The sequence below is a fragment of the Antechinus flavipes genome, chromosome 3 (genome assembly GCF_016432865.1).
Source record: "Antechinus flavipes isolate AdamAnt ecotype Samford, QLD, Australia chromosome 3, AdamAnt_v2, whole genome shotgun sequence".
NCBI classification, from domain to species: Eukaryota; Metazoa; Chordata; class Mammalia; order Dasyuromorphia; family Dasyuridae; genus Antechinus; species Antechinus flavipes.
Genome location: NC_067400.1, coordinates 67,797,857 through 67,825,050, shown reverse-complemented (window position 1 = coordinate 67,825,050; position 27,194 = coordinate 67,797,857). Strand labels below are relative to the sequence as shown.

The 27,194-nt window shown below is 36.3% G+C and overlaps 1 long non-coding RNA gene across 1 annotated transcript in view; it reads right to left on the bottom strand.

Annotated features, from left to right (window-relative positions):
- LOC127553138 (uncharacterized) overlaps nt 1-27,194 on the bottom strand; it is a 60,499-nt gene that overhangs the window by 22,779 nt on the left and 10,526 nt on the right. The window contains exon 2 of the long non-coding RNA XR_007951683.1: nt 18,770-18,858. This is a non-coding gene — a long non-coding RNA (uncharacterized LOC127553138). The remainder of the gene's footprint in view (nt 1-18,769; nt 18,859-27,194) is intronic.

Sequence of the window (27,194 nt, the reverse complement as noted above, 5' to 3'; positions counted from 1 at the left end):
GTGGAATGCTATTCCAAAATCTCTTCTATTCTGGGTCCTATCTGCCTCCAGTCCAAGGGGAGATGGTGGCTAAGACAATAGTAGTGATTGGCCTGTATAACACATAATACCTCCTTTCTCTTTCTCAAGATACCTTACCTTGTTGCTTTAGCTAGGCTGACTGGCCTAGTAGCAATTGGAGGGTTATACAACATATGCCTAAATATTAGTAATTTTCCTAACTAGGGTCAATAATTGTGATTGAACTCATAACTTTTTCTTTAAAATGATCTCCCTAAAGCCAAAGAAGAGAGAATCATTTGAATCTTAGAAGTCCTTGTATTTTCCTGAGGCTTAAAATGATTCAGTTATTGAAAAAATGTTGTAATTATATTGTGCCCAAATCTGCCATGTAGTTCTGTCCTTTGGGAACAAACAGAATATGTATACTTTATCTTTAAAGACAATGGTCACATATATTTCTGGCCTGTACCTGATGGGGGGAGGGGGGACACTATTTTTTTATGACTTAAGAGAATTTTTCAGGATTAAAACAAGGACAAGAAAGACCCCAGATTGTACCTGCTGCTATGTGATGATCCAACTGATGTATATGTGTATGATTTTCCCCAAATTGCCAGCGGTCCTTTAAGCTGCCAAGGCAACGTAGGGGTCAGTACAAATAGAGATTCGACAAAGATGTTTGCGCTATAAAGAAACAGTATAAAAATGATGGATGAGGTCCTCACTTATGGGGAATCAGTCTAGCCTCTTCAGACATGTCATTCTTGCCATTCCCAAAGTACCTAGCGATTTAAAAGAGAAGTTCAGACATTCGCTCCTTTTGCAAAGTGACAGATGAAGTGAGGCAACCCGTTTTTCCCCTTCTTAGAATTCCCTTGACATCACAATGATTCATCACATAAGGACAGATCTCCAATTTTCCATCACTAAGTTTCATCAACTAACAGCCAAGGAAGTAGTTAATGTCCACACTAAAATATGAGATAATTGTTCCCTCTTCAAAAAAAAAAAAAAAGAGTATGTTAAGTTAGAAAGGACAAATCCCTTCTTTCTCCCTCCAAAGGATCTTAAAGACAAATGATGTTTAATAGTTAAATGAAAAAACCTATGTGGCCTTTTTTTTTTTTTTTTTTTTTTTTTTTGGCAAATGCCAGAGTTTCTTGCTTTCTCCAATGTGGTTTCCAAATGGCATAAACCACCAATAGACATTCTCAAGGATATAGGACATGCAGCTGTTTAAGGGGAAAAATAGCAACTCATGGGAGTCAGGGAGCATTAGGTCTGGAATATTTAACAATCACCAGAACATCCACAAGCTTCCCCAAAGTGTCTTTGCTGCTAACCATCAGATGTCCATGACAAAAGGGTTAGGAGGAAAGGAGGGAGTTGGGCTATTTGAGGCAAAGCTTGGGTCCTATGAGACATGGTGGGAGGTAAGGCAGCATGGTTTATAGGTTAGAGGGTTGTACTTGAAGGCAAGAGGACCTGGGTTTGAATCCAATCATAGACATTTATTACTTACATGACCCTCAGGTAATAACTTAACCTGGCTTGGCTTCTTCTTCTGTATGTGTAAAATGAAGAGCTTAGACTCAAGGACTTATTTGTTCTTTTCCTATTCCAAATCTAGAATCCTTTATTTCTGAGTAATGCCTTTATTTGTAGATATTTTCCCCATTAGTGTTTATCTACTTTCTTTCTCAACTTCTTATTTTTGGGGGGGAGAGGAGGCAATTGGGGTTGTGACTTGCCTAAGGTCACACAGCTAGTTGTGTGTGAAACTAGATGAATCCATATCCTCCTGACTCCAAGTCTAGAGCTCCATTCACTGCCCCACCTAACTTCTCTTTCAACTTCTTCTTTTTAAAAATCACATTCAAATTGTCTACTTATCACTTTTAGCAGCTAATACTGAACTGGAGATGGTTCATATGACAAGGATAAAGAGATATCTTATTTTAATTTTAAATCTCCTCCACATTCAGCACAGTATCCTCTGCCCCTATAGGCATATGCTTAACAAATATTGCTGAAGTAAAGGATGAAGGGCAATAACTGGGCTATAGGTCTTAAAGACTGGATTGCATTAGACTACCAATGGTCAGTCGGGAGCCTGACAAGTTATTGGGAAGAACCATTTCGAGTAATCACAGATATGAATGTGAATAAATAAAAAAGGGATAATAAAGCACTACTGCTATATAACAGATTTTCATTTTCTCTTTCTTTTTATTTCTTCCTTCCTCTTTCCCTTCCTCCCTCCTTCTTTGTTTCTTTTTCTTTCCTCCCTTCTCTGCCATCCTTTACTTCCTTCTTTTTTCTTTCTTCCTTCTTTCCTCCCTTCTTTTAGTCCATTCTTCCTTTCTATTTTCTTCCTCCCTCTCTGCTTCCTTCCTTCTTTCCTTCCTTCCTTTCTTTCTTTTTCTTACTTTCTTTTTTTCTTCCTTCCTTCCTTCCTTTCTTCCTTCCTTCCTTGCTTCCTTCCTTCCTTCCTTCCTTTCTTTCTTTCCCCCTTCCTTCTTCCCTATCACTTCTCCTCCCTCTCTTTCTCTCTATTTTTTTTTTCTTTCTCCTTCATCACCCAGAACAAAGCAAGTAGAATTCCTGCCTGGGATAGAATTCCAGGATGAAATCTCTGGAATCATCTCTATAGTTTTACCAATGGCACAATCTTCATAATAGCTAAATCATCTGCAAGATCAGCCAATGAATCCAATGGGTTCATTCATTCATTTATCACAACTTTTTTTGTTTGGTAATCATCTGCCTTTTTTCTTAGGCTATGATTATTTAAGAATGCTGCTACTCCTTTCCATGTAGAGAAAGACCCTGTTGAATTTCCACCTTAATTTAAGTTCATTTTGCTAAAGAAATCCGGCTACTCACAAAGGCATAGGGCACTATCTATGTCTCCTTAGAATATCCTCTTTCATAGCATCCTAAGGAATAGGACCAAATGATTCAATTATCTAGCCTGCCTTGAGATGCTGCCTGATAAACAAGTATAGCTTATGTGTGGATTGAACTCTCCCAGAATAGAAATTTTTCATCCTAAATTTCATATTGTATTTGCTATGGAGACATATATTTGGAGCCAAAATACAGTACAGGTCATTCACTCCAATCTCCTCATTTTACACATAAGGAAACTGAGACCAAGGGAGATTAAGGTGCTAGCCCAGGATCACATTTAACTAGTAACTATATGAGGCAGGATTTAAACTCAGGTCTTCCTGACAAACATTGAGAGCTGAATAAATAACGCTTATTGTCATTGCTATTTCAGAATCCAAGATATGAACTCTCCAGACTATACCATCTAGTTTCCTCTAATCTTGTAATCGCTTATATTTTATTTCATGAAAGAGCCACCTGAAACACATTCACAGCAATTCCTGTTGTTACTTAATTCCTGTTATTGAAATCCAGGAATGAACATCCTGGATTTCAATAGGCTTATATCCGATTACCTAAAGCCATTCTGAAGGTATAATCATTGCTTAATATTAATTTATCTTCATTAATTGGCTACAGTTGTTGTTTATCCTTCATTCTCCAAGAGGAGTATAACATCAGGGAAGTGATGCCATGACATTCAAGTGAATTGGATTGAAGTGAGGGACAATCATGTAAAGTCTCCAGCCTTACTTCCTCACTTTCTCCTTGAGAGTCATCTGGATCCAGTAACAAGATATAGATCAGGACTACTGGATTTGCTTCTGGATGCACTGGAAGACTGGCACATTTAAGCTTTAGTGGATCTCAGTTTGACTGAGGTAGTACCCATTCAGTGATTAAGGCTAAAATGACCTCTTTTACCTCATTAAAAACCAAAACCAATCTGGAAGGGATCCTCATACAGTAACAATTACTATTTACATTCAGTCTGAACCAATCAAGAGTCAAACAATTGACTATAGCACTTCAAGAGGCAAACCACAGTGGTCTTGGAAACTATCAGAGATGGAAGTGGGCTCAGAGTTCACAGAGTCCTGCTCCCTCTATAAGATTTGAGCAAAAATCCCATCTACAACTTTCTGGATGAGAACATCCCCCGCCTTTGCTTGAAAACATTCAGAGCAGTGCTTTCCAAGGAAGCTCATTCAACTTAGGATAGATCTAAATGCTATAAGTAAGGATAATAAAAAACTAGAACTTATATAGTGCTTTACAAATATTACTTCAAATATTTTATCATCTCAACAACTTTGCTAGTTAGGTGTTATTATTAGTTCCATTTTTAAGATGAAGAAACTCTGGCTTAGAGAGATTAAATGACTATTCCAGTGTTACAATAACTAGTGTCTGAGACCAGATTTGAATCCAGTCTTCCTGGCTCCAGGTCCAGCACTCTACCCATTATAGTACTCATATGATTCTATCCTGTCCAAAAATCTGCCTCTCCACAGATTTCTCCTCTACTGATTCTAGTTCTATCTTCTGGAGGCTGTGAGGAGCGGAAGGAACTACCAAAACTGGATGCCTGTTTTACAAATCAAACAGCCCTTCAGATCTTTGAAAACAGCTATACTGTATTTTCTTCCCACACAAAGCTTTCTTTTCTCTAGGGTAAACATCTCTGGTTCTTTCAACCACTACAAAGGGTTTCTTACTACCCTAATCACCCTCCTCAGGACAATCTCCTTCAAAAAATGTAGCACCCCAAAAGAAGATGCAACACTCTAAATATGGTCTGACCAGAAAGGACTTCCCTTGTTTCAGAATTAGCTTTCCAAATCAGAAATGTTATGGGGTTTTTTCCCCTTTTATTTTCTTCAAGTGATACATTCGCTAAATGAAACTATAGGGAAATTCTATCTCTAATTTCAAAATGATGATGATTTTCCTTATGATGAGACATTAATCAGATTTCTTTAACCTCAAATGATCTCAATAAGTTAGAGTTTATTAGAAAATATATTGCTGCAGGCCCTTTGTCAAAAGCAATAAATCTCAGAGCACACATGAAAATTTGCTGTCACAGCTATTGCAAAAGAATAGGAATGGTACCAGGCCATCATAGACCTTCCAACCAAAAAATACATAAAGAGAGAAGGTCAAATCATTCCATCTTCCTGGGCCTCAATTTCTTTACCTGGGTTTGGACTAGGTCATTTCAAAAGTCCATTCCACTTTAAATTCTATGATCCTTCTATCATTGGAGTCAATTTATTGTCTTTAGGCAGGTCATGTGTTAGTTCTACTCTACAAGGGAGGCTACTGAAAAACAGAGTGGTAAAACTTAAGATCGCACTACTGCCCAGTGATAGAACTTAAATCAGATTTCACTTCTTTCCCCATGGCTCTGCTAAAGGACTGAGTAATTTCAGTGAATAAACTTACATGAAGATGTAAGGTTGGCTCAATGGTTAGTAATCTGGCCTCAAAGTCAAGAAGAGAAGGGATATGTTTGGCTAGCAGCCTGATGTTTGTGAGTCTGAGTAAATCACTTAACTCTTCAAGACTCCCTGTATTAATGAAGGGAGTACCTCAACAGGAGCATCCTACAATGATAAAATCACACATTTAGTCAAATGTGACACCTGGAAGGGACCTCAAATGTCCAAATCCCTCATTATACACATGGCCAACTGAGGCTAAGAAAACAAAACTGTGTCCAAATTAATCTGGCACAAAACTAGAACTCAGATCTTTGGATTCCCAGAGACTAAGCCTCTCCTGTTATAAACTAGGTGATGCGTTTGATAGAATGATGAGCTAAGAATAAGAAAATCCAGCCTCAGATACTTGCTATTTGTGGTCTCAGCAAGTCACTTAAACTCTAGTTTTCTCAACTGTAAAACATGAATAATAAATAGTACATACCTTCTAGGGTCATCAAAAGAACCAACGAAACAATATTGGTCACTATTAGCATAGTGCCTGACACATATTAAATGCTACATAAATGTTAGTTATTATTATTAATAATAAAACCTATTTCTCAGGGTGAATATCAAAAGAGATAATATTTGTAAGTGATGAACATAATGTTAGGGACATGATTGGTGTTTAATAAATACTTATTGCTTTCCCTTATCCCATGATTAATTACTTATTAATTTATTTTAAAACCTTTTTTGCCCTATATACTTCATGGGTGAGAAGGCTTTGTTGCCATGGAAATCATATTTAAATCTTGTTTTAAAAAATCTTTCAGCTATATTTGGGCTTATCTATCATATAAAATGAACACAAGCAATACTTCAAAGTTTGCAAAGCATTCTACATGCATTGTTTCATTGGAGTCTTATCACAATCCTATGAGATAGGAATCCTAGGTCATAGGAATCATAGGTCATACAATCTGTGAGTATCTGAAGCCAAGTTTTCTTGAATCAATGTTTAACATTTTTTCCATTGTCCTATGTTATTTCTATCCCATCTCATTCTCCAAAGGAGAAGAAACTTCTTTTTCCTAATGACAATGTTGGCGTATGTATATTCATTATTGCCATGTGTGGGTTGTACTTGCTCCTGAAAATAGGATTTCATTTATTTGTATGGTTCAAAGCAAAAATCACAACTGGGGCAGCCTTTAGACAATATTTTAATTGTTTCTATATTTAGTTTTAAGACACACACACACACACACACACACACACACACACTCAACCACAGATGAATAGAATATTAGAATGAGACCTTAAAGACCATTGAGTCCAACTGTTTGATTTTATAGAGAAATTTAAGGTCATACAATTTAATTAAATACAAAACTAAAGGGACTAAAATTTATTCTGACTTCCAGTTCAGTGGACTTGGAGAGCTTATGCAACTTCTGAGTCTTTATATCCTCCTTTATAAAATTAGGCTAACTAATATTTCCAATAGTTGCATTACTGGGTCAGTACAAAGATCATACTATAAGATGATGCTAAACACTTGAGTAAATTAACATATGTGTACTAGGAGACTGGTCAATGAGAACCCAGTCCTTCCTGGTGAATTTTATAAATCTTGCTCATATATTTCCCACCTGGTTCCAATCAAATATGTGGAATTTTAAAAGCCTGTCTCGGGCATGTTTGACAGGGATTGGTACTGTGTGTGATGAAAAGTCTAATAGCCTGAAAAACCCATGACTGATTCTGTCAATCATGTAGGTAGGAATTGAGTTTACATACAAAATAGACTTCTAAGAATCTTCTCAGTTTTTTCCTACCCTAGCTCTCACATCAACACCATGTGTCCATGAGCAACATGGCAAAATAACCAACTGGTTATTTTGTGTTTATTCTATCTTACCTTAAACAAATCCCACTCTGGGATGAGAGTGGTCAGGTATCTTGTGATCTTGGGGAGTTCCATCAGAGGCTTCATTTTAGTGACCAGGGTCAGTAGTAGAATTCAATGAAGGGGAAAGCAATGTGTATTTCACTACTAATGGTTGAGAAAAGAGGGGACACTTGCAGATTGATATGAAAAGATAGTCCCCCCCCCCAAATGGTGGCAGTTATAGAGAGTATGACTCCTCATGTCATAGAAAAGTGTCAAATAAAAACTCTAGAAAGAGTCCACCAGAGAGCAACCCCTCTAGTGGAAACCTCATCAGGACTGCAAAAAGGAAGAAAAGACTCTCTGGGGGCAAGAATTGGAAGATACCGTTTTGCCATTTGTTTTCTTTGCACCTGTCCCATTATCTTTTTGTTTAAAATTTGAACCTACTCTCCTCACTGTGTATTTGTTATAAGGAGACTTCAGCCTCTCATTAGTTAGTTACCCAATAAATATATAACCTTAAAGCTCTATATTAATGAAAATTATTTTTACTGATACCAACATTGCTACTTATTACTAAAACCACAAACACTATTAGACACCATGCCCAAATCATAAATCATGCTGTCTCAACCTGATAATATTTTAGATAGGGTGCTACAAATTCCCAAAAATTCACAAAATATATTGCCCATTTATAGTCTTTGAATACTTGAGTTGCTACATTTGTGCATCAATTTGGGGAGAGTTGAGGAAAAGGGAGAATAATACCCCACCCTTGAGTCCATAGCAACTGGTTCTAATCTTGGGACAGCCCAAAGAAATTCAGCTTAGCTTATTATGTCTCAACATAGGGTTTATTCTGGGAAATCTTAAAATATAATAAATATGCACTAGATATTAGTATAAGGGTCTTCTTCCCCCACCCCTTCCCCTCCAGGTCTCATACAAGAACTTAAGGTAAGAATACAAATATATCAAGTATAGAGCAGCCTTTATTTCTTCCCACAGAAAATTCAGATAGCACACAAACTTCATCACATATAGGACATTGCCTGTAAATAAATACAAATACATATACCCACTCTTTCCACTCCAGGTCCCATACAAGTGCTTAAGGTACATACATATATCAAACATAGAGCAGCCTTTATTTCTTCCCACTGAAAATTCAGAAAGCTCACAAAATTCATCACAGATAGTATACTGTCCATAAATAAATGCAAATACATATAGATATATAAATGTCTATATAGTTATCTATCTATTTATCTATGTGTGCATATGACTCAAAGTAATTCCTAGAGACAGGTCATAATTTTCTATGTTTATTTCCACATTCTACCAGATTCCTGAAGTCCTTAAGATTCAGTGTTACTATGTGATTTGGACCACCCTAAATTCTTCCCTAAGAAGGGAAATGAACTTGAGGTTGTCAGTAGAGTAATCCTTCAACATTCTAGTACAGCTAATTTTCCATAGCAATGCATGCAGTAACCCCCAGACTCATTGCACTAGCTCATGGTTTAGATACTTTCCTAGAGTGAAAATACACATGGGGTTAAGAGAGAGGTAACACTCCACATTCTGTGTAAGTTTTTCACAAACACAGCCACACACACACACACACACACACACACACACAGTCAAAATACAATCTCTCTCCCTCTCTCTTCCTCCCTCTTTTCCCCTCCTCCTCCCCCACCTCTGCCTCTCTCTGTTTCTCTGTCTCCGTCTCTCTGTCTCTCTGTCTGTCTCTGTCTCTGTTTCTCTGCTTCCCCTCTCTCTTCCCCCTTCCCGTCTCTCTTGTCTCTTTGTCTGTCTGTCTGTCTTTCTGTCTGTCTCGCTCTGTTTCTTTGTTTCTTTGTTTCTTTGTCTGTCTGTCTTTCTCTGTCTCTGTCTTTCTGAATCTTTCTATCTCTCTTGTCTATTTCTGTCTCTCTGTTTCTCTCTGTCTCTCTCTATCTGTCTGTCTCTGTCTGTCTCTCTGTCTCTCTCTCTCTCACACACACACACACACACAGACACACAGACACACACAGAGACACACAGACACACAGACACACAGACATACACACACACACATTCTCTCTCTCTCTCTCTCTCTCTCTCTCTCTCTCTCTCTCTCTCTCTCTCTCTCTCTCTCTGTCTCTCTCTCTCTCCTCTACGGACATTTAGGTCTCTAGCACTACTTTGTTAGCTTGGTCTCTCACAGAAAAGAAATATACTTAGGGCTCCATGGCAGGAAAGTATCAACCACCAAAAACCACTCCTTCTAAATAACTCACTAGAAGAACAGAATAAAAAGTTCAGATCTCAGTTTTTATACATTCCTCTTCTGTTGCCGGGTAGCATGGGCTTAGGAAGTTTCTTGTCTCTTAAGACAAGCCTAGGTTTCTGAATGCTAGGATCTGGGATGACTTTAAAGGCAGCCTCGCAGAAGCTTTGAAGGACCATCATTTTTCTTTATCAAGCCAGCTGCATAGCAGGAAACTTCAAAGCTCTTGGCTGATTTTTCCTATTCCAGCTATCCACTACAAATTTGGAAATTTCAGTCTGACTACACAGAAAATTTGGAGCACTGTTTCATAGCAAAGAACCCTCCTCAATGAATAATTCATGTTACCATTTCAGCCTACAGACATTCGATCAAGCAGGAGTCATAGTCCAGAAGTTTTTAATAAGCTTCACACATTGCCACTTGTCAAACAAAAGCTGTAGATTCTCCCTTTACCCATTCACTGGCATTTCTTCTAAAGGACAAAAGTCCCCAAGTCTCTGCTTTCCTTTGTTCTTTGGCTCATAATACGAAGATTTCAAATGCCTCATAATGTAACGAAACTTTTTTTTGTGATTTGCTACTGAACTATATATAACTTCTAGTCCTTTTTCCTCCCACCCAAGTTTTCTCTGATTATCTATCTTCCTCCCAAACCTACTCTACTTTGGGGACTTGGAAATAAACAAAGGGGGGGAATGAATGGGAACCATGCAATGTTACTTCAGAGGAAGTTCAAAGGAGTTATGTGTATGTGTACACACATACAGCACAATACATATACATACACACGTAGGTACATATGCAACACACACAATTCAACTACTCATACCTGTGTGCATCATACAAAACATATGTACATGTGTGTGCCATCCATGTACATGAAACGCACATGTGCACCACAGTATATGTACATACAATAAATATTCCTACATACACATATATAGACATATACATATACCCACATGTGTGCATACATGTGCTTATACACAAATACAATGCATATATGCATGATATACATATCACGATATTCACATATGCATATACAGTGAACATGCATGCTGTCTGAAATGTATATTTGCATGCATATATGTGCTTGTGTGAACACAAATGTGCCCGTGTGTGTGGTATGTTGATATGCACGTGTACGTATGTACATATGTGCATATGCATTGCATACCAAATACAATACATACAACTGTGTATGCATGATATGCAGATATACACATATGTGTATACATATACACATGCACATTCATCTATATATAGATGTATATGTATACATGTACATAAACACATATATACACACATATGCATATATGCACACAGAGAGATGTACTATTTTATCTTATGGTATAATGGAAGGAACACTTACTAGAATTTGAAAGGTCTAGGTTCAATTTCTAGAGTTGCACTTAGTAGTACTAAAAGGCATCTAAATGGTTCAAGGGATAGAGTCTAACAGACTCTACTATATAATATATGTATATATAATATAAATATCTATAAATTCTTATTTCCTTCATCATTGTGTAACATTGGATAAGTAGTTTCCTTTCTCTGGGTCTTAGTTTCTTCCTTTGTAAAATGAAAGGAAAGGTTGCGCTAGATGGACTTAAAAGTCCCTTCTATTTCTAATTTAAGTCCAAAGCCAGAGTTCTATGTTAAAGACAGTCTCCATGGTAATGACAACTGGGCCTTTATTCAGGTAATATATACCTCTGGCTCGTGGTCAATCTGATATTGAACTACAGGCAAATACCCTGCATACTTACAACAAAAACAAATGGGATTGCTATAACCCCATCTCAGTCACCTTAGGAGCCGATCTTCATTGGTAGGTAGTTATAGTTATAACTTATAGTTAGGACTCTATCATTATAGAATGAACTTATAAATGACTAGATAGATTGCTACTTACATTAAAATGTGGAGAGATACCATGTAAACAGCGAGCTGAAAATCTGGGCTGTTACGCAAAATGGAGGTTCTCAGAAACATATTGTTAAAAGTATAAAATAAAATGCCTATGATTACAAAGAAAATCAATTGTTTGAAAATGCTGCTATCAAAAATATTTTTAAAACATGTTCATGATCCCCCAAATTAAGAATCTCTGTGTTAAAGAATATGGATCTCTTTAAGATCTGATGTTCTGTGGTTCTGTGTTCCTTGTTTCCAATGTACACATTTTGTCAACAAAAGAGAAGATAGATGGGACAAGGAACAGAAACTCCAATCTAACTGATACAGGGAAAGATAGCAATGATTTAGGAACACTGATATAGATGAGGAAGACAATGATTTTATGAAAATGGCATATTTAAATTTCGATCCTTTAAGGATCTATTATTTCATAATGCTCACTTTATCAAAGCAGGCTAGTGCTTCTCCATATTTGCAAAAAGTGTGCCATACATTAGTAAATGATATGCATGAATTACCATAACCCCATCCATCTAATCATCTAATAATATTTCTCTGCCCCAAGCATATGTACAGCATGTCAAGCCCTGCATCCAGAAAACTCTCTTGTTCAATAAGCCCTATTATTTGCCGGATATTTGCCTTGAAGAAATGAAAGTCAGCTTCATGCCATGAGAAAGAGTTAGAAGATTTTAATGGAGGAAAAAATTCATAGAGAGGGGGAAAAGGCTTTCCTTTTTGAACTTAAATTCTATCCCCCTCACTTTATCCTTCCTAAAAGATGCTGTGTTTTGAATATATAACTTCTTCAATTAAATATTATTCTTGCTGTTAAAACAAACAAAAAAAAAAACCCAAAACTGCTGGAGACTAGCCATGTGGAGCATGGATCTGTAAGCCCATTCTTGAATAGGAAAAAGGTCCAAAAAGATCCTAATCTTGGGAGCACGTGCTAGACCCTTTAAATGGGATATTTGAGTTAGTCAACAAGCATTTTTTAAGCACTTGCTATGTTCCAAGCACCATGTTAAGCATTGGAGATACAAAGAAAAGCAAAACTTATTTCCAGCATCCAAATATCATGCATTTGAATTGGGGGAGACAACATGTAAATAACTAGATCATGAGATTATGTAGCAGTGAAAGGTAATCTGAAAGGGGAAGACAAATACCAGCTAAGGAACTGAGAAAGTGTCATGAAGAATGTGGATTTTGAGCAGATTTGGAGGAACTCTGGGAAGCTAAGACAGAGGGATAAGAGTGCAGAGGATACATAGAGGGGCAATCAATGCAAAGAAAGGAGGTGGGAGTTAAGATTGATTCCTACTAAAGACCACTAAAACTGTAAATGTACTTTGTTCTTTGAGGGAAGATGTAAGCGCACTGGAAAAGTGGAAAGGGAGTAGGTTATAAAGAACTTTATATTTCAAATTTATATGTCAAAAGTAGATTATTTTTCATTTTGAAGGTATTGGAGAGGTACTGGAGCTCATTAATCAGGGGCAAACTTATGTTTTAGAAAAATCACTTTGGCAACTGAGTGGATAATGATTTGGAGTAGGGAGAAAGGGCCTTTGCAACTAGTTCAGAGAGAAATGAGGAAGACCCAAACTAAGATTTTGACTATTTAAGTGATAAAAAGATATAAGAGAAGTCACAAAAGTAGAAGCAATATTTTAAATAGAATATATATGTATACATGGGGGGATGGGAGAATTAAGAGCTAAGGAAAACATTGAAGTCATAAATCTGATTGCCTGGGGATGATGGTGCTTTTGACAGTAATAATAATAGATAGAGAAGTTGAGGGGGGGAAGCAAAAAGGGGGAGATAAAAAATTCCATTTTAAATCTATTGAGTTTGAGATTCCCATACTAATTGCACATCCAACTTGAAATATCCAAGAGACAACTGAGTTGTGCAATTATAGTTTAATAGATAAAGGCTGGATTTATAGACCTAAACATCAGAACTAGACCCATAGAAAATGATGAGATCATGAACAGAGAATGTAGAGTGAAAAAAGAATAGCAACCAGAATTGAATCTTGGAATATACCTATGGTTAAGGACATTACATGGATCTCAAACATCCAGTTTGAGAATAAGCAATCAGTGGCTAAGATGACAGGAAAAAATAATGAATGTTGGAGGGGATGCGGGAAAACAGGGACACTGATGCATTGTTGGTGGAGTTGTGAACGAATCCAACCATTCTGGAGAGCAATATGGAATTATGCCCAAAAAGTTATCAAACTGTGCATACCCTTTGATCCAGCAGTGTTTCTATTGGGCTTATACCCCAAAGAGATACTAAAAAAGGGAAAGGGACCGGTATGTGCCAAAATGTTTGTAGCAGCCCTGTTTGTAGTGGCTAGAAACTGGAAAATGAATGGATGCCCATCAATTGGAGAATGGCTGGGTAAATTGTGGTATATGAATGTTATGGAATATTATTGCTCTGTAAGGAATGACCAGCAGGATGAATACAGAGAGGCTTGGAGAGACCTACATGGACTGATGCTAAGTGAGATGAGCAGAACCAGGAGATCATTATACACTTCGACAACGATATTGTATGAGGATGTATTCTGATGGAAATGGATTTCTATGACAAAGAGACCTAACTGAGTTTCAATGGATAAATGATGGACAGAAACAGCTACACCCAAAGAAGGAACACTGGGAAACGAATGTGAACTATTTGCATTTTTGATTTTCTTCCCGAGTTATTTTTACCTTCTGAATCCAATTCTCCCTGTGCAACAAGAGAACTGTTCGGTTCTGCAAACATATATTGTATTTAGGATATACTGCAACATATTTAACATATATAGGACTGCTTGCCATCTTGGGGGAGGGGGGTGGTGGAGGGAGGGAGGGGAAAAAACGAAACATAAGCGAGTTCAAGGGATAATGTTGTAAAAAATTACCCTGGCATGGATCTGTCAATACAAAGTTATTATTAAATAAAATTAAATTAAAATTTAAAAAAAGAGAATAAGCAATCAGACAGAAAAAGAGAGAACAAGGATAAAGCAATGTCCTAAAACTTTGGGAGAAGAGAGAGAATGGTCAAAAATTTCAAGTGTTGCAGAAATGGAATGCTGTGACTGTGAGCTAGTCATTTCTCTCTTGGACTTCAATTTCATCATATTCCTAAATGAGATTTGTACTAATGAGCTCTAAGACCATTCTGGATCATAGGTTGACCTAGGAGCCAGAACTTTAGAATCAAAGGAAGGAGAGTAGGCAATGACCTAGGAAAAATTAAATGGTCCGTTAGGAAGCTGTGGGTAAGGAATTCAAAGAATGCTAAGGGAAATAGAGTGGTCCACTAGCCTAGAGCTCTGCATCATACTGGTGATCTAGGAAGCCTGGCATTGTTGACAGAGGATCATTTTCCTAAACTCCAAAGAGATGATCTCAGCTTCTTACAATTCACTTGCAAGTCAAGGCATCACCTCCCCATGTCATGGTCCTTTTGGAGAACAAAGGACAAACAATAATATTTTACCATACTCCACAATATCAATTCCTCTCTACTCGATCAGGTATTGGGACTTTTTGTCTATGTCTCCATTTCTGAAGATGGGAGAAAGAAAAAGAAAGAAGAGAAGTGCACTAACAGGTGAGTAACACAATCAAAGACAAAGACAAGCAAAGAAGAAGGACTCAAAAAAATCTATCAGGGCAAGGATATAGCCCCAGGAATGGAGAATGGTAGGAAAAAGAAGTATATCCAAATTTCCTGGGAGTTACTGTGCTGACTGGCTGAAGACTCCATGATTGTTTCCCTTTCTTCTTATGAATCTCCACAATTGCTAGGACACATCACTGTTCATTAAGAAACCAAAATTCACCCAGTTCCAGGATTTTCCTACTCTCATACCCTGCTCATCCTGATCATTCCTAAAGCCTTACTATTTGTTAATAATAGCTTGGAACTTCACTAAGACTTTGGAGATACACTGTATAAAATGGGAAAATATTAATGTAATATATCCCTGTGTATGTAGTTTAGCTCTAATATTTCTTGTTACTTTTTTCAGATTCAGTGTACAGCAATAACTTATGTGACATTCTTATCCAGCATGTTCTTTATCATCAAGCCATACTTGAAACAAGTAAACTCAGTGGCAAAGGGATTTAATTATGAAACATAAACAACATAAAAAAGATAATATAGAAGGAATATAAAATAACAAAAGCGTTCTCTACATCCATTCGCAAATAGGATGCTAATCCCATACATTTCCCAAAAAGAGAAATGGGATAGAACCATCCTGAGGAAAACATATTAGAGAGTAAGGATGCTATTCCTGGGTTCAGAGCAGTTAGGCTGAGAAAACTGTTAATAGAGTTCTTTCTGATATCAGCATTCTCTCATGTCTCTGGTAAATATGAGTCTTTTGGAAGGGCACACTGAAATATATTGAAGACTCAACTTAACTACAAGGTAATCAGGACTCTTTCCAAATTCCTGTTTAGCATCCCTTTCTTACTGGCATCTCCAAATTCAGTTCTCTTCTATTTGGGGGCTTCCCAGGACTCTCAGAACACCAAGACCTTTTCTTCCATACTTTTCTCTCTACAAGTTTTGTTTCTCTTTCTTTCTCCCATTCACACCATCTCCTGTCTGTTCTGAATTTTAAGCCTTTTTCCAGGTAAAGTATATCCCACCAGCTTCTACCCTATCAAACTCATCAAAATCCTTATCTGGTGATATCACTATCCTTCAACTAGATATACAGCCTTCTCATAAACATAGTTTAGAGAATCTCTCCCAATGAATGTTGGCTTCTCAGATCTGAACATTGAGAGAAAGAAAGTTATCCTCCAGATTTTTTAACCTTGATCACACTTTTCAACTTGAGTTGAAAGGAAGCTTATATCAAATGATATGGGACCAAGTAGAAATGGGACATTAAAAGTTAGCTTTGGGTCTCAGATGGGATGGAAGAAACATATGCTCTTCATTAGAGGGCATCATGAAACCGTTGCTATTGCAAATACATGAGAGGATGAGATGAAGAGTAGAATCTAGGGAATAGCTAGCAGTGTAGTCTGTCTAAAACTCACTCAGAGAACATGGAAGGGTGTGATATAAACTTAGTGTGGAGAACTTGACCAAAGCCAGATTGTGAGGAATTCTGTTTTAGCTTCATAGTTACAAAAAGCCACTGAAAAATTCTTGAGTGGAGGGGTGAAGGGTAACATGGTCAGACTAATGCCCTGGGAAGGTAAGTTTGGAGACTACAAAGGATGTTTTGAAAGAGAGAGATCCTGGAATTGGGGAGAATAATTAAGAATTCAGGACAATACTCCATTAGTCTAAGGTTTTAGGAAGACCTGAATAAAGGTAAGAGTGATTAGGAAAAAAGAAATGAAGCTAAGAGATATAAAGGGAGGTCTTTCACCTCTATTCTTTTCCTCTCTCTAGTCTGTCCTTCATATTACTTTTCTTTTACAGTGGTATATACAGTTCTTCTGCTCAAAAACTTTCACCTCCTCAGTAAAGTTTAAATTCCTTTGCCTGGCATTCAATATACAATCTTTACAACCCGGTGCCTCCTTTTCTTTTTGAATCTATATCTCTTCTAACACTTGGTAGATGAAAAGAATGAGTGATTTATAAATATCTGTTAAATGATTGGTAAGGCTATTCTGTAACAGACTTCAAGGATAAAGACAAGCATTTTATGTGCTCCTTGGTGAACATAGTTTTAACTTTTTCTAGTATAAGACTTCCAATTCAGTTTTACAATTTAAGAAATTGTTTGGCCCAATTATCAGGTTCTATTTGTTATTCAGGGCATCTGCTAAAGGGTGAAAGATCTCCAAAGAGTTGTTAAAATGGCTTTGAAACTATTTTTATTGGTAAATCAGAGCTGATGGAGTAAAAGCTATAATTTCTCAGCTATCATCTATACCTCTTAGAAAACTAGATAGAAGCGAATAGTGATTCATATAAAACAGACATAAGGCTTTCTCACCAACATATCTGTAAAGTAGGTAGCCATTGGTATAAGATGAAATACTGACTGTCTCTCCTATGTCACTAGCTCATATAGCTACCACTGTTAGAACCTTTGTAGAAAAAGAGAAGGGCCCTTAAGTGCTCTTTGGATAGGAATGCCTAAAACATGATGCCAACTCTGCCCAGCTGTCAGCTTTCTTCTTTCTCTCTCTTTTAATCATTCTTTTTTTTCCTTTTCCAATTCTTATTCTCAGTTTTCTTCTTTATCTCTCCTCTTTTTGGAGAAGGGAAGGAAGCAGTATGGTATTGTAGCTAAAAATCTAGACTTGAAATCAAGAAAGCTTTGGATTCAAATTCTTCCTTTGACAGTTCTTAGCCAGATCACCCTGGGAATTGACTTAATCTCACCAATATTAACTTTTCTCACCTGTAAATTGGAGATAACAATATCAGTACTTATCGTAGGAGTGACAAGATTATAGAATAATACAGACAGATACAGTGTCAGGGAGATCTCTGGTCAAATCCTGCTTCTCATACAAATTGTCCATATGACTCTAAGCAATCCATTGAAATTTCTGTGTTCAGGCAAATGTCTCAGACTATAAATTCTAGATAGAACAAGTACCAATCTGCATTAATAGGAATTTTCTTATTGGGATTTCACAATAAAATAATTAATTTATATAGATATAGTTCCCCCAAACAAAAACTTAACTCCAAAGGCTATTGTGAAATTCAAATAAGGGAACGTAGGTAAAATATTTGACAAGCTTTAAAGCAACATATTAACTTCCATTATTATAATCTTTCTCCCTCTTGTCCATTCCTGAGTCATGCTTAGTTCACTTTTGGCTTACTGAAATTTTTTTTTCAATGCCTTCTATAACTAACGTGCTCTAATCAAAATCTTCATTAAACAAATAGAAAATCCTTCTTTCTGCTTCCAAACCTAAAATTCTTTATTTCAAACAATTTTGTTTTTAAAAAAATCAGGGGAAGCTTATTAGATTGTTTTCAATGTTCCCTCAATGGGGATAGGGAACAGAGCAGTCCCTTTATTGATATATGATAGATGTACAAAAGTAATTGAGTTTTCCCCCTAGTGTTCCTCATTTAAAGCTTAGGGCTCATTTTAAAATTAGGACTTAAAAATATATGATTTCATATATAAAATGCCAGGGTCTGATCTTTTCCCAGTGAGCAAAGCTACCCTTCACTAAATCACTGGGCCCATATATATTGTATATGTCATAAAAATATAAATTGCATAAAAATTGTGTAAAAAATGGTGTCCACGGATAGTTTTCTTTTTTGGAGATTTATTGATCAGGAATATTGAGTAGAGAGGCTGATACTTACCATTTTGACCTGGATTGCTTTCAAAATGATCTTGGTGCTGCTTAAGACCCACATAAAAATAAATCCCTTCCATATGGGCAGAGCTGATCCTAGAGATAAACAAGATAGATAGACAGCTAAGGTGTAATACAAAGCAGAGCCAAGGAAATCTTTCTAATACAACTTCTTATAAATGTACATTTTTGAGACCAAAAAAGTCAACTGTGGTTTCTTGGCATTTGTTTTGCAATTGAGTCTATAAGCAGTAAATTAACAAGTATTTATTATCACTGTGATAAGCACTAGATATATTAAGGGGAAAAAAAGCCACAAATATGGTTCTTACCCTCAAGGATCTCACATTATAGTGGAGGAGATTATTCATACAAAATACATAAAGTGTAGATAAAAGGTATCTTAGAAGAGATACTCTGGGGAAGGTACAGGTAGGAGATTCTCTGTAGAAAATGGGACTTAAATTGTGTTTTGGAGGAAGCCAGGGAAGCTAGAAAGCAGAATTAGGGAGAAAAACATTCTGGGTATGGAATGCAAAAGCACAGAAATGGGAACTGTTGGAGTACTGGGGAGGCAGAAGAGCAAATAAATCCAGTAGAGCTAAACTATAGACAATATGGAAGGAAGTAAAAAGTATAAGACTGGAAAGGTAGTATGGGGATTGGTTCTAAAGGAGTTAAATGGAAAATTATAAGTCAGCAAACATGTAGTAAATGCTTATCATTTTAAATTAATAGTGACCAAATGCCAGGCATTCTAAATAAGTACTGATAATACAAAGAGATGAACAAAAAAAAAGCGTTTGCTAAGTGCCTGTTAGATATTAGGTACAATGTTAAATGCTTTACAAATATCATTTCATAACAACCCTGAATACCTATATGAGAGGTAGATACTATTATAATGATCCCCATTTTAGAGAGGAGGAAATAAAGACAAACCAAAATTAAGTGACTTGCACAAGATCACAAAACTAGTGAAAGTGTAAGATCAAATTTGAACCAAATCTTCCTTGTTTCCAGGTTCAGGGTTTTATTGGAAAAAAAATTAATGTTCATTTTAAAAATTTAAATTTTTTCCCTAATTTTATCTTTCTGTCTCTCCCTCCAGTCCTTTCCCCTTCCCCCCATGAGAGCTAATTAATCTGATATAAGTTATGCATGTTAAATCATGTAAAACACTTCCATATTAGTCATTTTATGGAAGGAAATTTGAGTGGAAGGAAGAAAGGAAGGAAAAAAAGGAGGAAGGGATGGAGGGAGGGAGAAAAGGAGAGAAGAAGGGAGGGACAGAGAAAGAAAGAAAGAAAGAAAGAAAGAAAGAAAGAAAGAAAGAAAGAAAGAAAGAAAGAAAGAAAGAAAGAAAGAAAGAAAGAAAGAAAGAAGGGAGAAAAAGAAAGACAAAAAGGAAGAAAGGAAAGGAGGAGGAGAGGAAAGGAAAAGAGGAAGAGAGGAAAGGAAAGGAGGAGGAGAGGAGGAGAGGAAAGGAAAGGAAAGGAGGGAAGGAAGAAAGGAGGAGGAAAGAAAAGGGAAGGGAAGGGAAGGGGAGGGAAGGGAAGAGGAGGGAAAGGAAGGGAAGGGAAGGGGAGAGGAGAAGAAAGGAAGGGAAAGGGAGAGGAGGAGAGGAAGGAAGAGGAGGGGAGAGGAAGGGAGGGGAGGGGAGGGGAAGGAAGGGAACAGGAGGGAAGGGAAGGATGCTTCAGTTTGTATTCAGACTCCATCCATTATTTATTTGGAAATGGATAGCATTTTTCATCATGAGTCCTTTGGAATTGTCTTAGATCACTATATTGTAGAGAGTAGACAAATTATTTACAATTGATCACCATACAATAATGTTGTTACTGTATATAATGGTCTCTTGATTTTGTTAACTTTACTTATAAGTTCATGTGAATCCAGGTTTTTCTAAAATCATCTTGCTAGTCTTTTCTTATAGTATAATAATATTCCGTTATAATCATATATCATATTTTGGGTGGAGCCAAGATGGCAGAGAAGGCACAGGTGACTTTCTAAGCTCCTCTCATCCCCTCAACCAACTATTAAATTCAGCCTCAAAAATAGCTCTTCACTGCTAAAATTCATGAAGATTAGCACTACAATTTACCAGCCAAAAATAATCAGGAAGATGGCCAGGAAAGGTTTGTCCTGAGGGGCCAGGAACAGACTAACACAGGCAGCAATTGTCCTGAGCAGACTAGGGGCAGGGGTGATCTCTGTGGCTAGAGACGACTCTGCTATAGGCTAACTGCTCTGCCTTGATTACAAAGCAATAAACTGGCAGAGAAATTAAAGCCTAAAACAGAGCGTACTCTAAAAATGCTAGAACCTAATAAGATCTGGCTTTAATCACCCAAACTCAGAAGGGACTCAGGCAGACCCATAACACAGCCCTGCAGCCACATCCTGCAGTTTGGGGCTTTTGTGAGGGTAGTTACAAATCTGCCTAACAGGGGTGGGTACAGCCCGGGGCAGCCTCTTATCTGTACAGTGGGGGGCAATAGAACTTCCCCAACAGAACTGTGCTTCCCAGGGCAGAGACACTTCCGGTCCCTGCAGGGCTCTTCACTGATCAGCCGCTAATACCCACAGCCCCAAGGTGGGCTTTGGCTTGGTGTAGTGAAACTTTCACTGCTCAGTGTCTAGCCCCAAGGGCAGTCATTAGATCACATAGCAGGGCACTTTTCCAGCTCGGCCCTGCAGGCCTGAGTTACTTCCTAGTGGGAACTCTTTCCCAGAGCACTCCCGTGCCCCTTGCTGCTCTTTATAGCCAGCTGGCTACCCATCCATACACCTATCACTGCTCTGAGGAAGCTGGTAACCTCCTGGCCCTGAAGGCAGACCCTACAGGTTTTAACAAAAGGGGTAAAAAAACCAAAAGGACAATTGATAGCTTCTGTACAGAAAGAGAGCAGCATTTCAACTCTGAAGAGACTAATAGCAGACAGCCTCCAGACAATTGTTGGTCCCCAATACAAAAGGCAATCCTAGAAGAGACTATTAAAAACCTTAAAAGAGAACTAGAAGAAAAATGGGGAAAGGAAAGAAAAGCTATGAAAGAGAGCAACAACTTCCTGAAATGTGAATTGGAAAACATAAAAAAAAAACTCCCAAGAAGTTCAGGGAAACAGAATTTGTGAATTGAAAAAAGAAAATAACTCACTTAAAAAAAAAAAAAAATTAGTGAAATGGAAAAAAAATCCCATAGAGCAAAACAACTCATTTAAAAATTCAATTGGACATATACAAAAAGAAGTAAAAAAAGCTAATGAAGAAAATAACTCACTAAAAATCAGAACTGAACAAATAGAAATGACTGATTCATTGAGACATCAAGAATCAGTCAAGCAAAACCAAAAAGATGAAAGATTGGAAAAAACTGTCAAATATTTATTTGGGAAAACAACAGACCTGGAAAATGCATCTAGGAGAGATAAGCTGAGGATCATTGGACTACCTGAAAATTTTGATGAAAAAAAGAGCCTATATACTATTTTACAGGAAATCATCAGAGAATTGCCCAGAAGTAATAGAATCATAAGGTAAAATAGGTGTTGAAAGAATTCATCGAACACCTTCTGAAAAGGACCCTAAAATAAAGACTCCAAGAATATTGTGGCCAAATTTCAGAATTTTCAGACCAAAGAAAATTTTCAGACCAAGAAGCCAGGAAAAAACAATTCAAATACCGAGGTGCCACAATAATGATCACTCAAGATCTGGCTGCCTCAACATTAACGGATCGAAGGGCTTGGAATCTGATATTCCAAAAGGCAAAAGAACTTGGAATGCAGCCAAGTATAAACTACCCAGCTAAGCTGAGCATTTTCTCCCATGGAATAAGATGGACATTTATTGAAACAGAAGAATTCCATTTGTTTCTAAGGAAAAAACCAGACTTAAACAAAAAATTTGATCTCCAACAACAGGACTCAAGAGAAGTAGAAAAAGGTAAAATGAACTCTTGAGAACTGTATTTCTGTTGTGAACATACATAAAAACCACATATATAATTTGATTTTACTGATATAACATAAAAAAGGGAAGTAGAAATGGAAGGGGGATAGTGTCAGAAAAAGGGAAAAGGGGGGAAAAAAGAGGGAAACTACATGTGACGATGAGGCAAAGGAAACCTATCATATCTGAGGGAACTTAGAGAGGGGGAGGAACATTGTGTGAATCCTATTCTCATCAGAGTTGGCTCAAAGAGGGAATATTGACATTTGTTTTACAGAGAATCTTCTCTCACTTCACTAAAAAGTGGGAGAGGAAAAGGGAAAAGGAAAAAAAGTAATAAGGGAAGGGTACAAGAAAGGGGAAGGGATTCAAAAGGAAAAGGGAGGGATCTTAAAGAGGAAGAGCTGCGTGACCCAAGTGGGACTAAAAAGTTTAATACTTTAATAGGGAAGGGGAGAAGGGGGACAAGAAAAAGAAAAGCATAATCTGGGGATATTAGGATGGCAGGAAATACAGAATTAGTAACTTTAACCATAAATGTGAATGGGATGAACTCTCCAATAAAGCGGAGGCAGATAGCAGACTGGATCAAAAGTCAGAACCCTACAATATGTTGTTTATAGGAAACACATTTAAAACAGAGAGATACATACAGAGTAAAGGTAAAAGGCTGGATTAGAATCTATTATGCTTCAGATGAAGTCAAAAAAGTAGGGATAGCCATTCTTATCTCAGATCAAGCAAAAGCAAAAATTGATCTAATTAAAAGAGATAAGGAAGGAAACTATATCTTGCTAAAGGGCACTATAAACAATGAAGCAATATCAATATTAAACATACATGCACCAAGTGGTATAGCATCTAACTTCCTAAAGGAGAAGTTAAGAGAGTTGCGAGAAGAAATAGACAGCAAAACTATAATAGTGGGAGATCTCAATCTTGCACTTTCAGAATTAGATAAATCAAATCACAATACAATCATATACCATAATTTATTCAGCCATTCCCCAGTTGATGGGCATCCTCTTGATTTCCTATTCTTAATTGCTACAAAAAAGAAGTGCTACAAATGTTTTAATACAAATAAGTCCTTTTTTCCTTTCCTTTGATCTTTCTGGGATACTGACCTAGTAGGGATATTTTTGGGTTAAAAGTTATTTGTAGTTGATCATCATATAATAATGCTGTTACTATATATAATGGTCTCTTGATTCTGTTAACTTTAGTTATAAGTTTATGTGGGTCCAGGTTTTTCTAAAATTATCTTGCTGTTCATTTCTTATAGTATGATAATATTTCATTACAATCATATACCATAACTCACCCAGTCATTCCTCAGTTGATGGGCATCCCCTTGATTCCCTATTCTTAATTGCTACAAAAAAGTAGTGCTATAAATATTTTAATACAAATAAGTCCTTTTTCCTTTCCTTTGATCTTTTTGGGATACTGACCTAGTAGTGATATTTTGGGGTCAAAAGTTAAATTCAGCTTTTAAAATTTTTTCCTTCTTTATTTTAAACTTAAATAGAAAAAGAAAAAATTGTCCTGTGCACAGCAGAACATAAGAAAGGATTCAAAATATGAAGCAACAAATTTTCTTTTGAAGAAAACTATATAATAATATTGTACATTGTATTCAGAGTTATCCATTTTTTCTTTGCTTCCTTGTAGGTTTTCTTTTGTTTTCTGCTGTGCACTTTTTACCTTTTTATTTTATTCTTTTTCCCCTTCCTCTCTCCCTCCCTCAAGAAGGCTACAAGTAAGCTCATATACACATATGGACATATACACAGACAAATATTCAAACATACATATATACATAAGAATATATACAAAACAAATGCATATATACACACATACATATACATGGGTATTTATAATCATACACAAACATACATATATATACACATACATATATACTATATTATAATTGTTTGTTCTCTGTTTCTCTGAAGTTTCTCCATCATAAGTCCAAATCTTTCCATATTTTCTTAACTTCACCAACTCATTATTTCCCACACCACAACAATATTCCAATTTTATACAGTTTAGTTATTTTAATCTAAAACAATATTGATTAATATGACTGGCATATAATGTAGTTTTCCTAGTTTAATCCTTTGATTAAATCTACTTTAATTTTAACTTTGTCTGAGACCATGATGACTCCTCCTGCTTTTTTTCAATCTAATAAATTCTACTCTTGACCTTTATTTTATGTTTGTGTGTATCTCTTATTTCCTATCATTCCTGATTCTTCTACACTACTTCTACATGCTTGATTTCCTATTACTTACATCTATCCCTCTCCAAGGATCCCTCCCTTATCTCCTCCATCCTATCCCTCTTTATTCATTACCATTAACCTATACACCTTATCCCCTTCCTATTATCTATACATCCTTCTATATCCTTCCATTTATTCTATTCCCTCACCCTTTTATTTCTTTATAAATTTAAAAGACATATTTTCTTCTAAATATATATGTTGTTCTCTTTTCAATTCTGATCTAATGTAAATAGGGTTCCTTCTAAAATCCTTTCCCTTATCCTCTCCCTCCCTCCCCATTCCCTTACCCTCTTATTTTTTCTGAATTGAGAAGGCTTTTATGCCTTTCTAGGCATTTTTCCCTATTTAACCCATTCCTGATGAGAATTGGGTTCCAGAACTACCAGCTCTTACCCCACATCTAATTCCTCCGTGTCAGTTCTTCCTTCTTTCCTCATTTGTATAAAACTATTCTGATTGTTGCTTTCCCATATTTGAATATTTTTTCCCTTTTTGTTCATAATATTTTCTTTTTAACTTAGGGGTTTCAGAATTTGGCTATGATAATTCTGTAGTTTTTTTTTTTTTTTTCCCTAGGAGCTCTTTCAGGTTGTGATTATTATTGAGGGTTTTTTTTTTTTCTATTTCCACCTTCTTCTCTTGTTTTAACACTTTAGGACACTTTTTTTTAAATTATCTCTTGTATTGTAATAAAATTCATTTTTTGATTTCTTGTATTTATTGTAAAAAGATTCCACTTTGATCATAGCTTTCAGGTATTTTTGTTATTTCTTTGTTTTTTCTTCTTGATCTCCAAATCAGTTGTTGTACCTGATTCTGTGATTCTGCCCTGAAAGGACAAGTGGACCACAAATACTCCTTCTTCCACATGACAGTTCTTGAAGACAGCTGTTATACATTTCTGATTCTTTCTTTTTCAAGGCTAACTAACCCTTGTTCCTTAACTGATCCATGCTTGGCTTTATTTCCATCCTTCATATTATCCTGACCCAAACTGACATAAATTCATTTCAGAATAAGGTACTCACCCCATATGGCATTTATCATGCCATATTTATCTAGTAGTTGGTTCCTATTGAAATCCTTAAAACATCCTGCATGGTCATGATACTACCTTTGACATCTGAGATGTTTCCATGTTTTCTTGCCAATGTTAAGAAAATGTGTTATAGAAAATAGGAAAAAAAAAAAAGGAAAGGAAAAGAAAGTGAAGGGAAGGAAGAAATGGAATATAACTCATTGTAGAAAATAGAAAAGTAAGAAATGGGGTATAACCTATGCTTCCCTAATGAAAAAGTTAAAATAGCAAAAAATCTATAAACATAATGCCATGAAAATTAAATTTTTAGTGTTCCCTCTTTGTGTTACATAGAGTTTGTTAGTATTAATATGCTGGCCTACAGATAGCACTGGAAGATAGAGGAAAAGAAAATTACTTATCCACCATGTTGAAGTATGTTGAAGCCAATGTTTTGCCAACCATACTGGAGAATTGCTTCATCAGCTTTGTGTAAATCCTTTAATGTTCTTTCATTTGTTCAAATTGGAAAGAAAAGTTATTCTTGCTTTCTGCAATGGATGGTCATTTGATTTGAACTAACCTGAATTGAATTGAGTAGAATCAAATTATGGAAATATGACAATTCACTTTACTAGCTAAAATAATCTCTGGCAAGTTGGATAGTAAAGCTTTTATAGAAAAAAGATTAAATCTCTCTTGACCATTTAGCATTTCTTCTTTCATGTCCTATAGAAAGATGCATCCTTTTTCGTCACATAATCATGAGATATTACAAGATTGCAATTCCATGAAGACCCAAGAGTAAATCTCTCTTGGCCATCTTATTCTGGCATATAGTTCCGTTGTTACTGTTTGTTTTATATCCCATAAAAAGATGCACCCTTATGAAAAAAGGACCCTTAGCCTAAGATATTATGAGATCACAATTTCTGGAAGACCCAAATTTTAACAAAAAGTCTTAAAATAATGTCCTATTAATTTTATTAATGCATGATGGGAAAATCATAACTAAGTAGCAATGCTTTTGAAAAAGACCTGAGGATTTTGGTGGACTGAAAGTTGTGAGTTAATAGTGTCACATAGAAGTTATATATATATAGAAACACAAAATATGTATATGTATATATATACACATATATATACACACACATTATATGT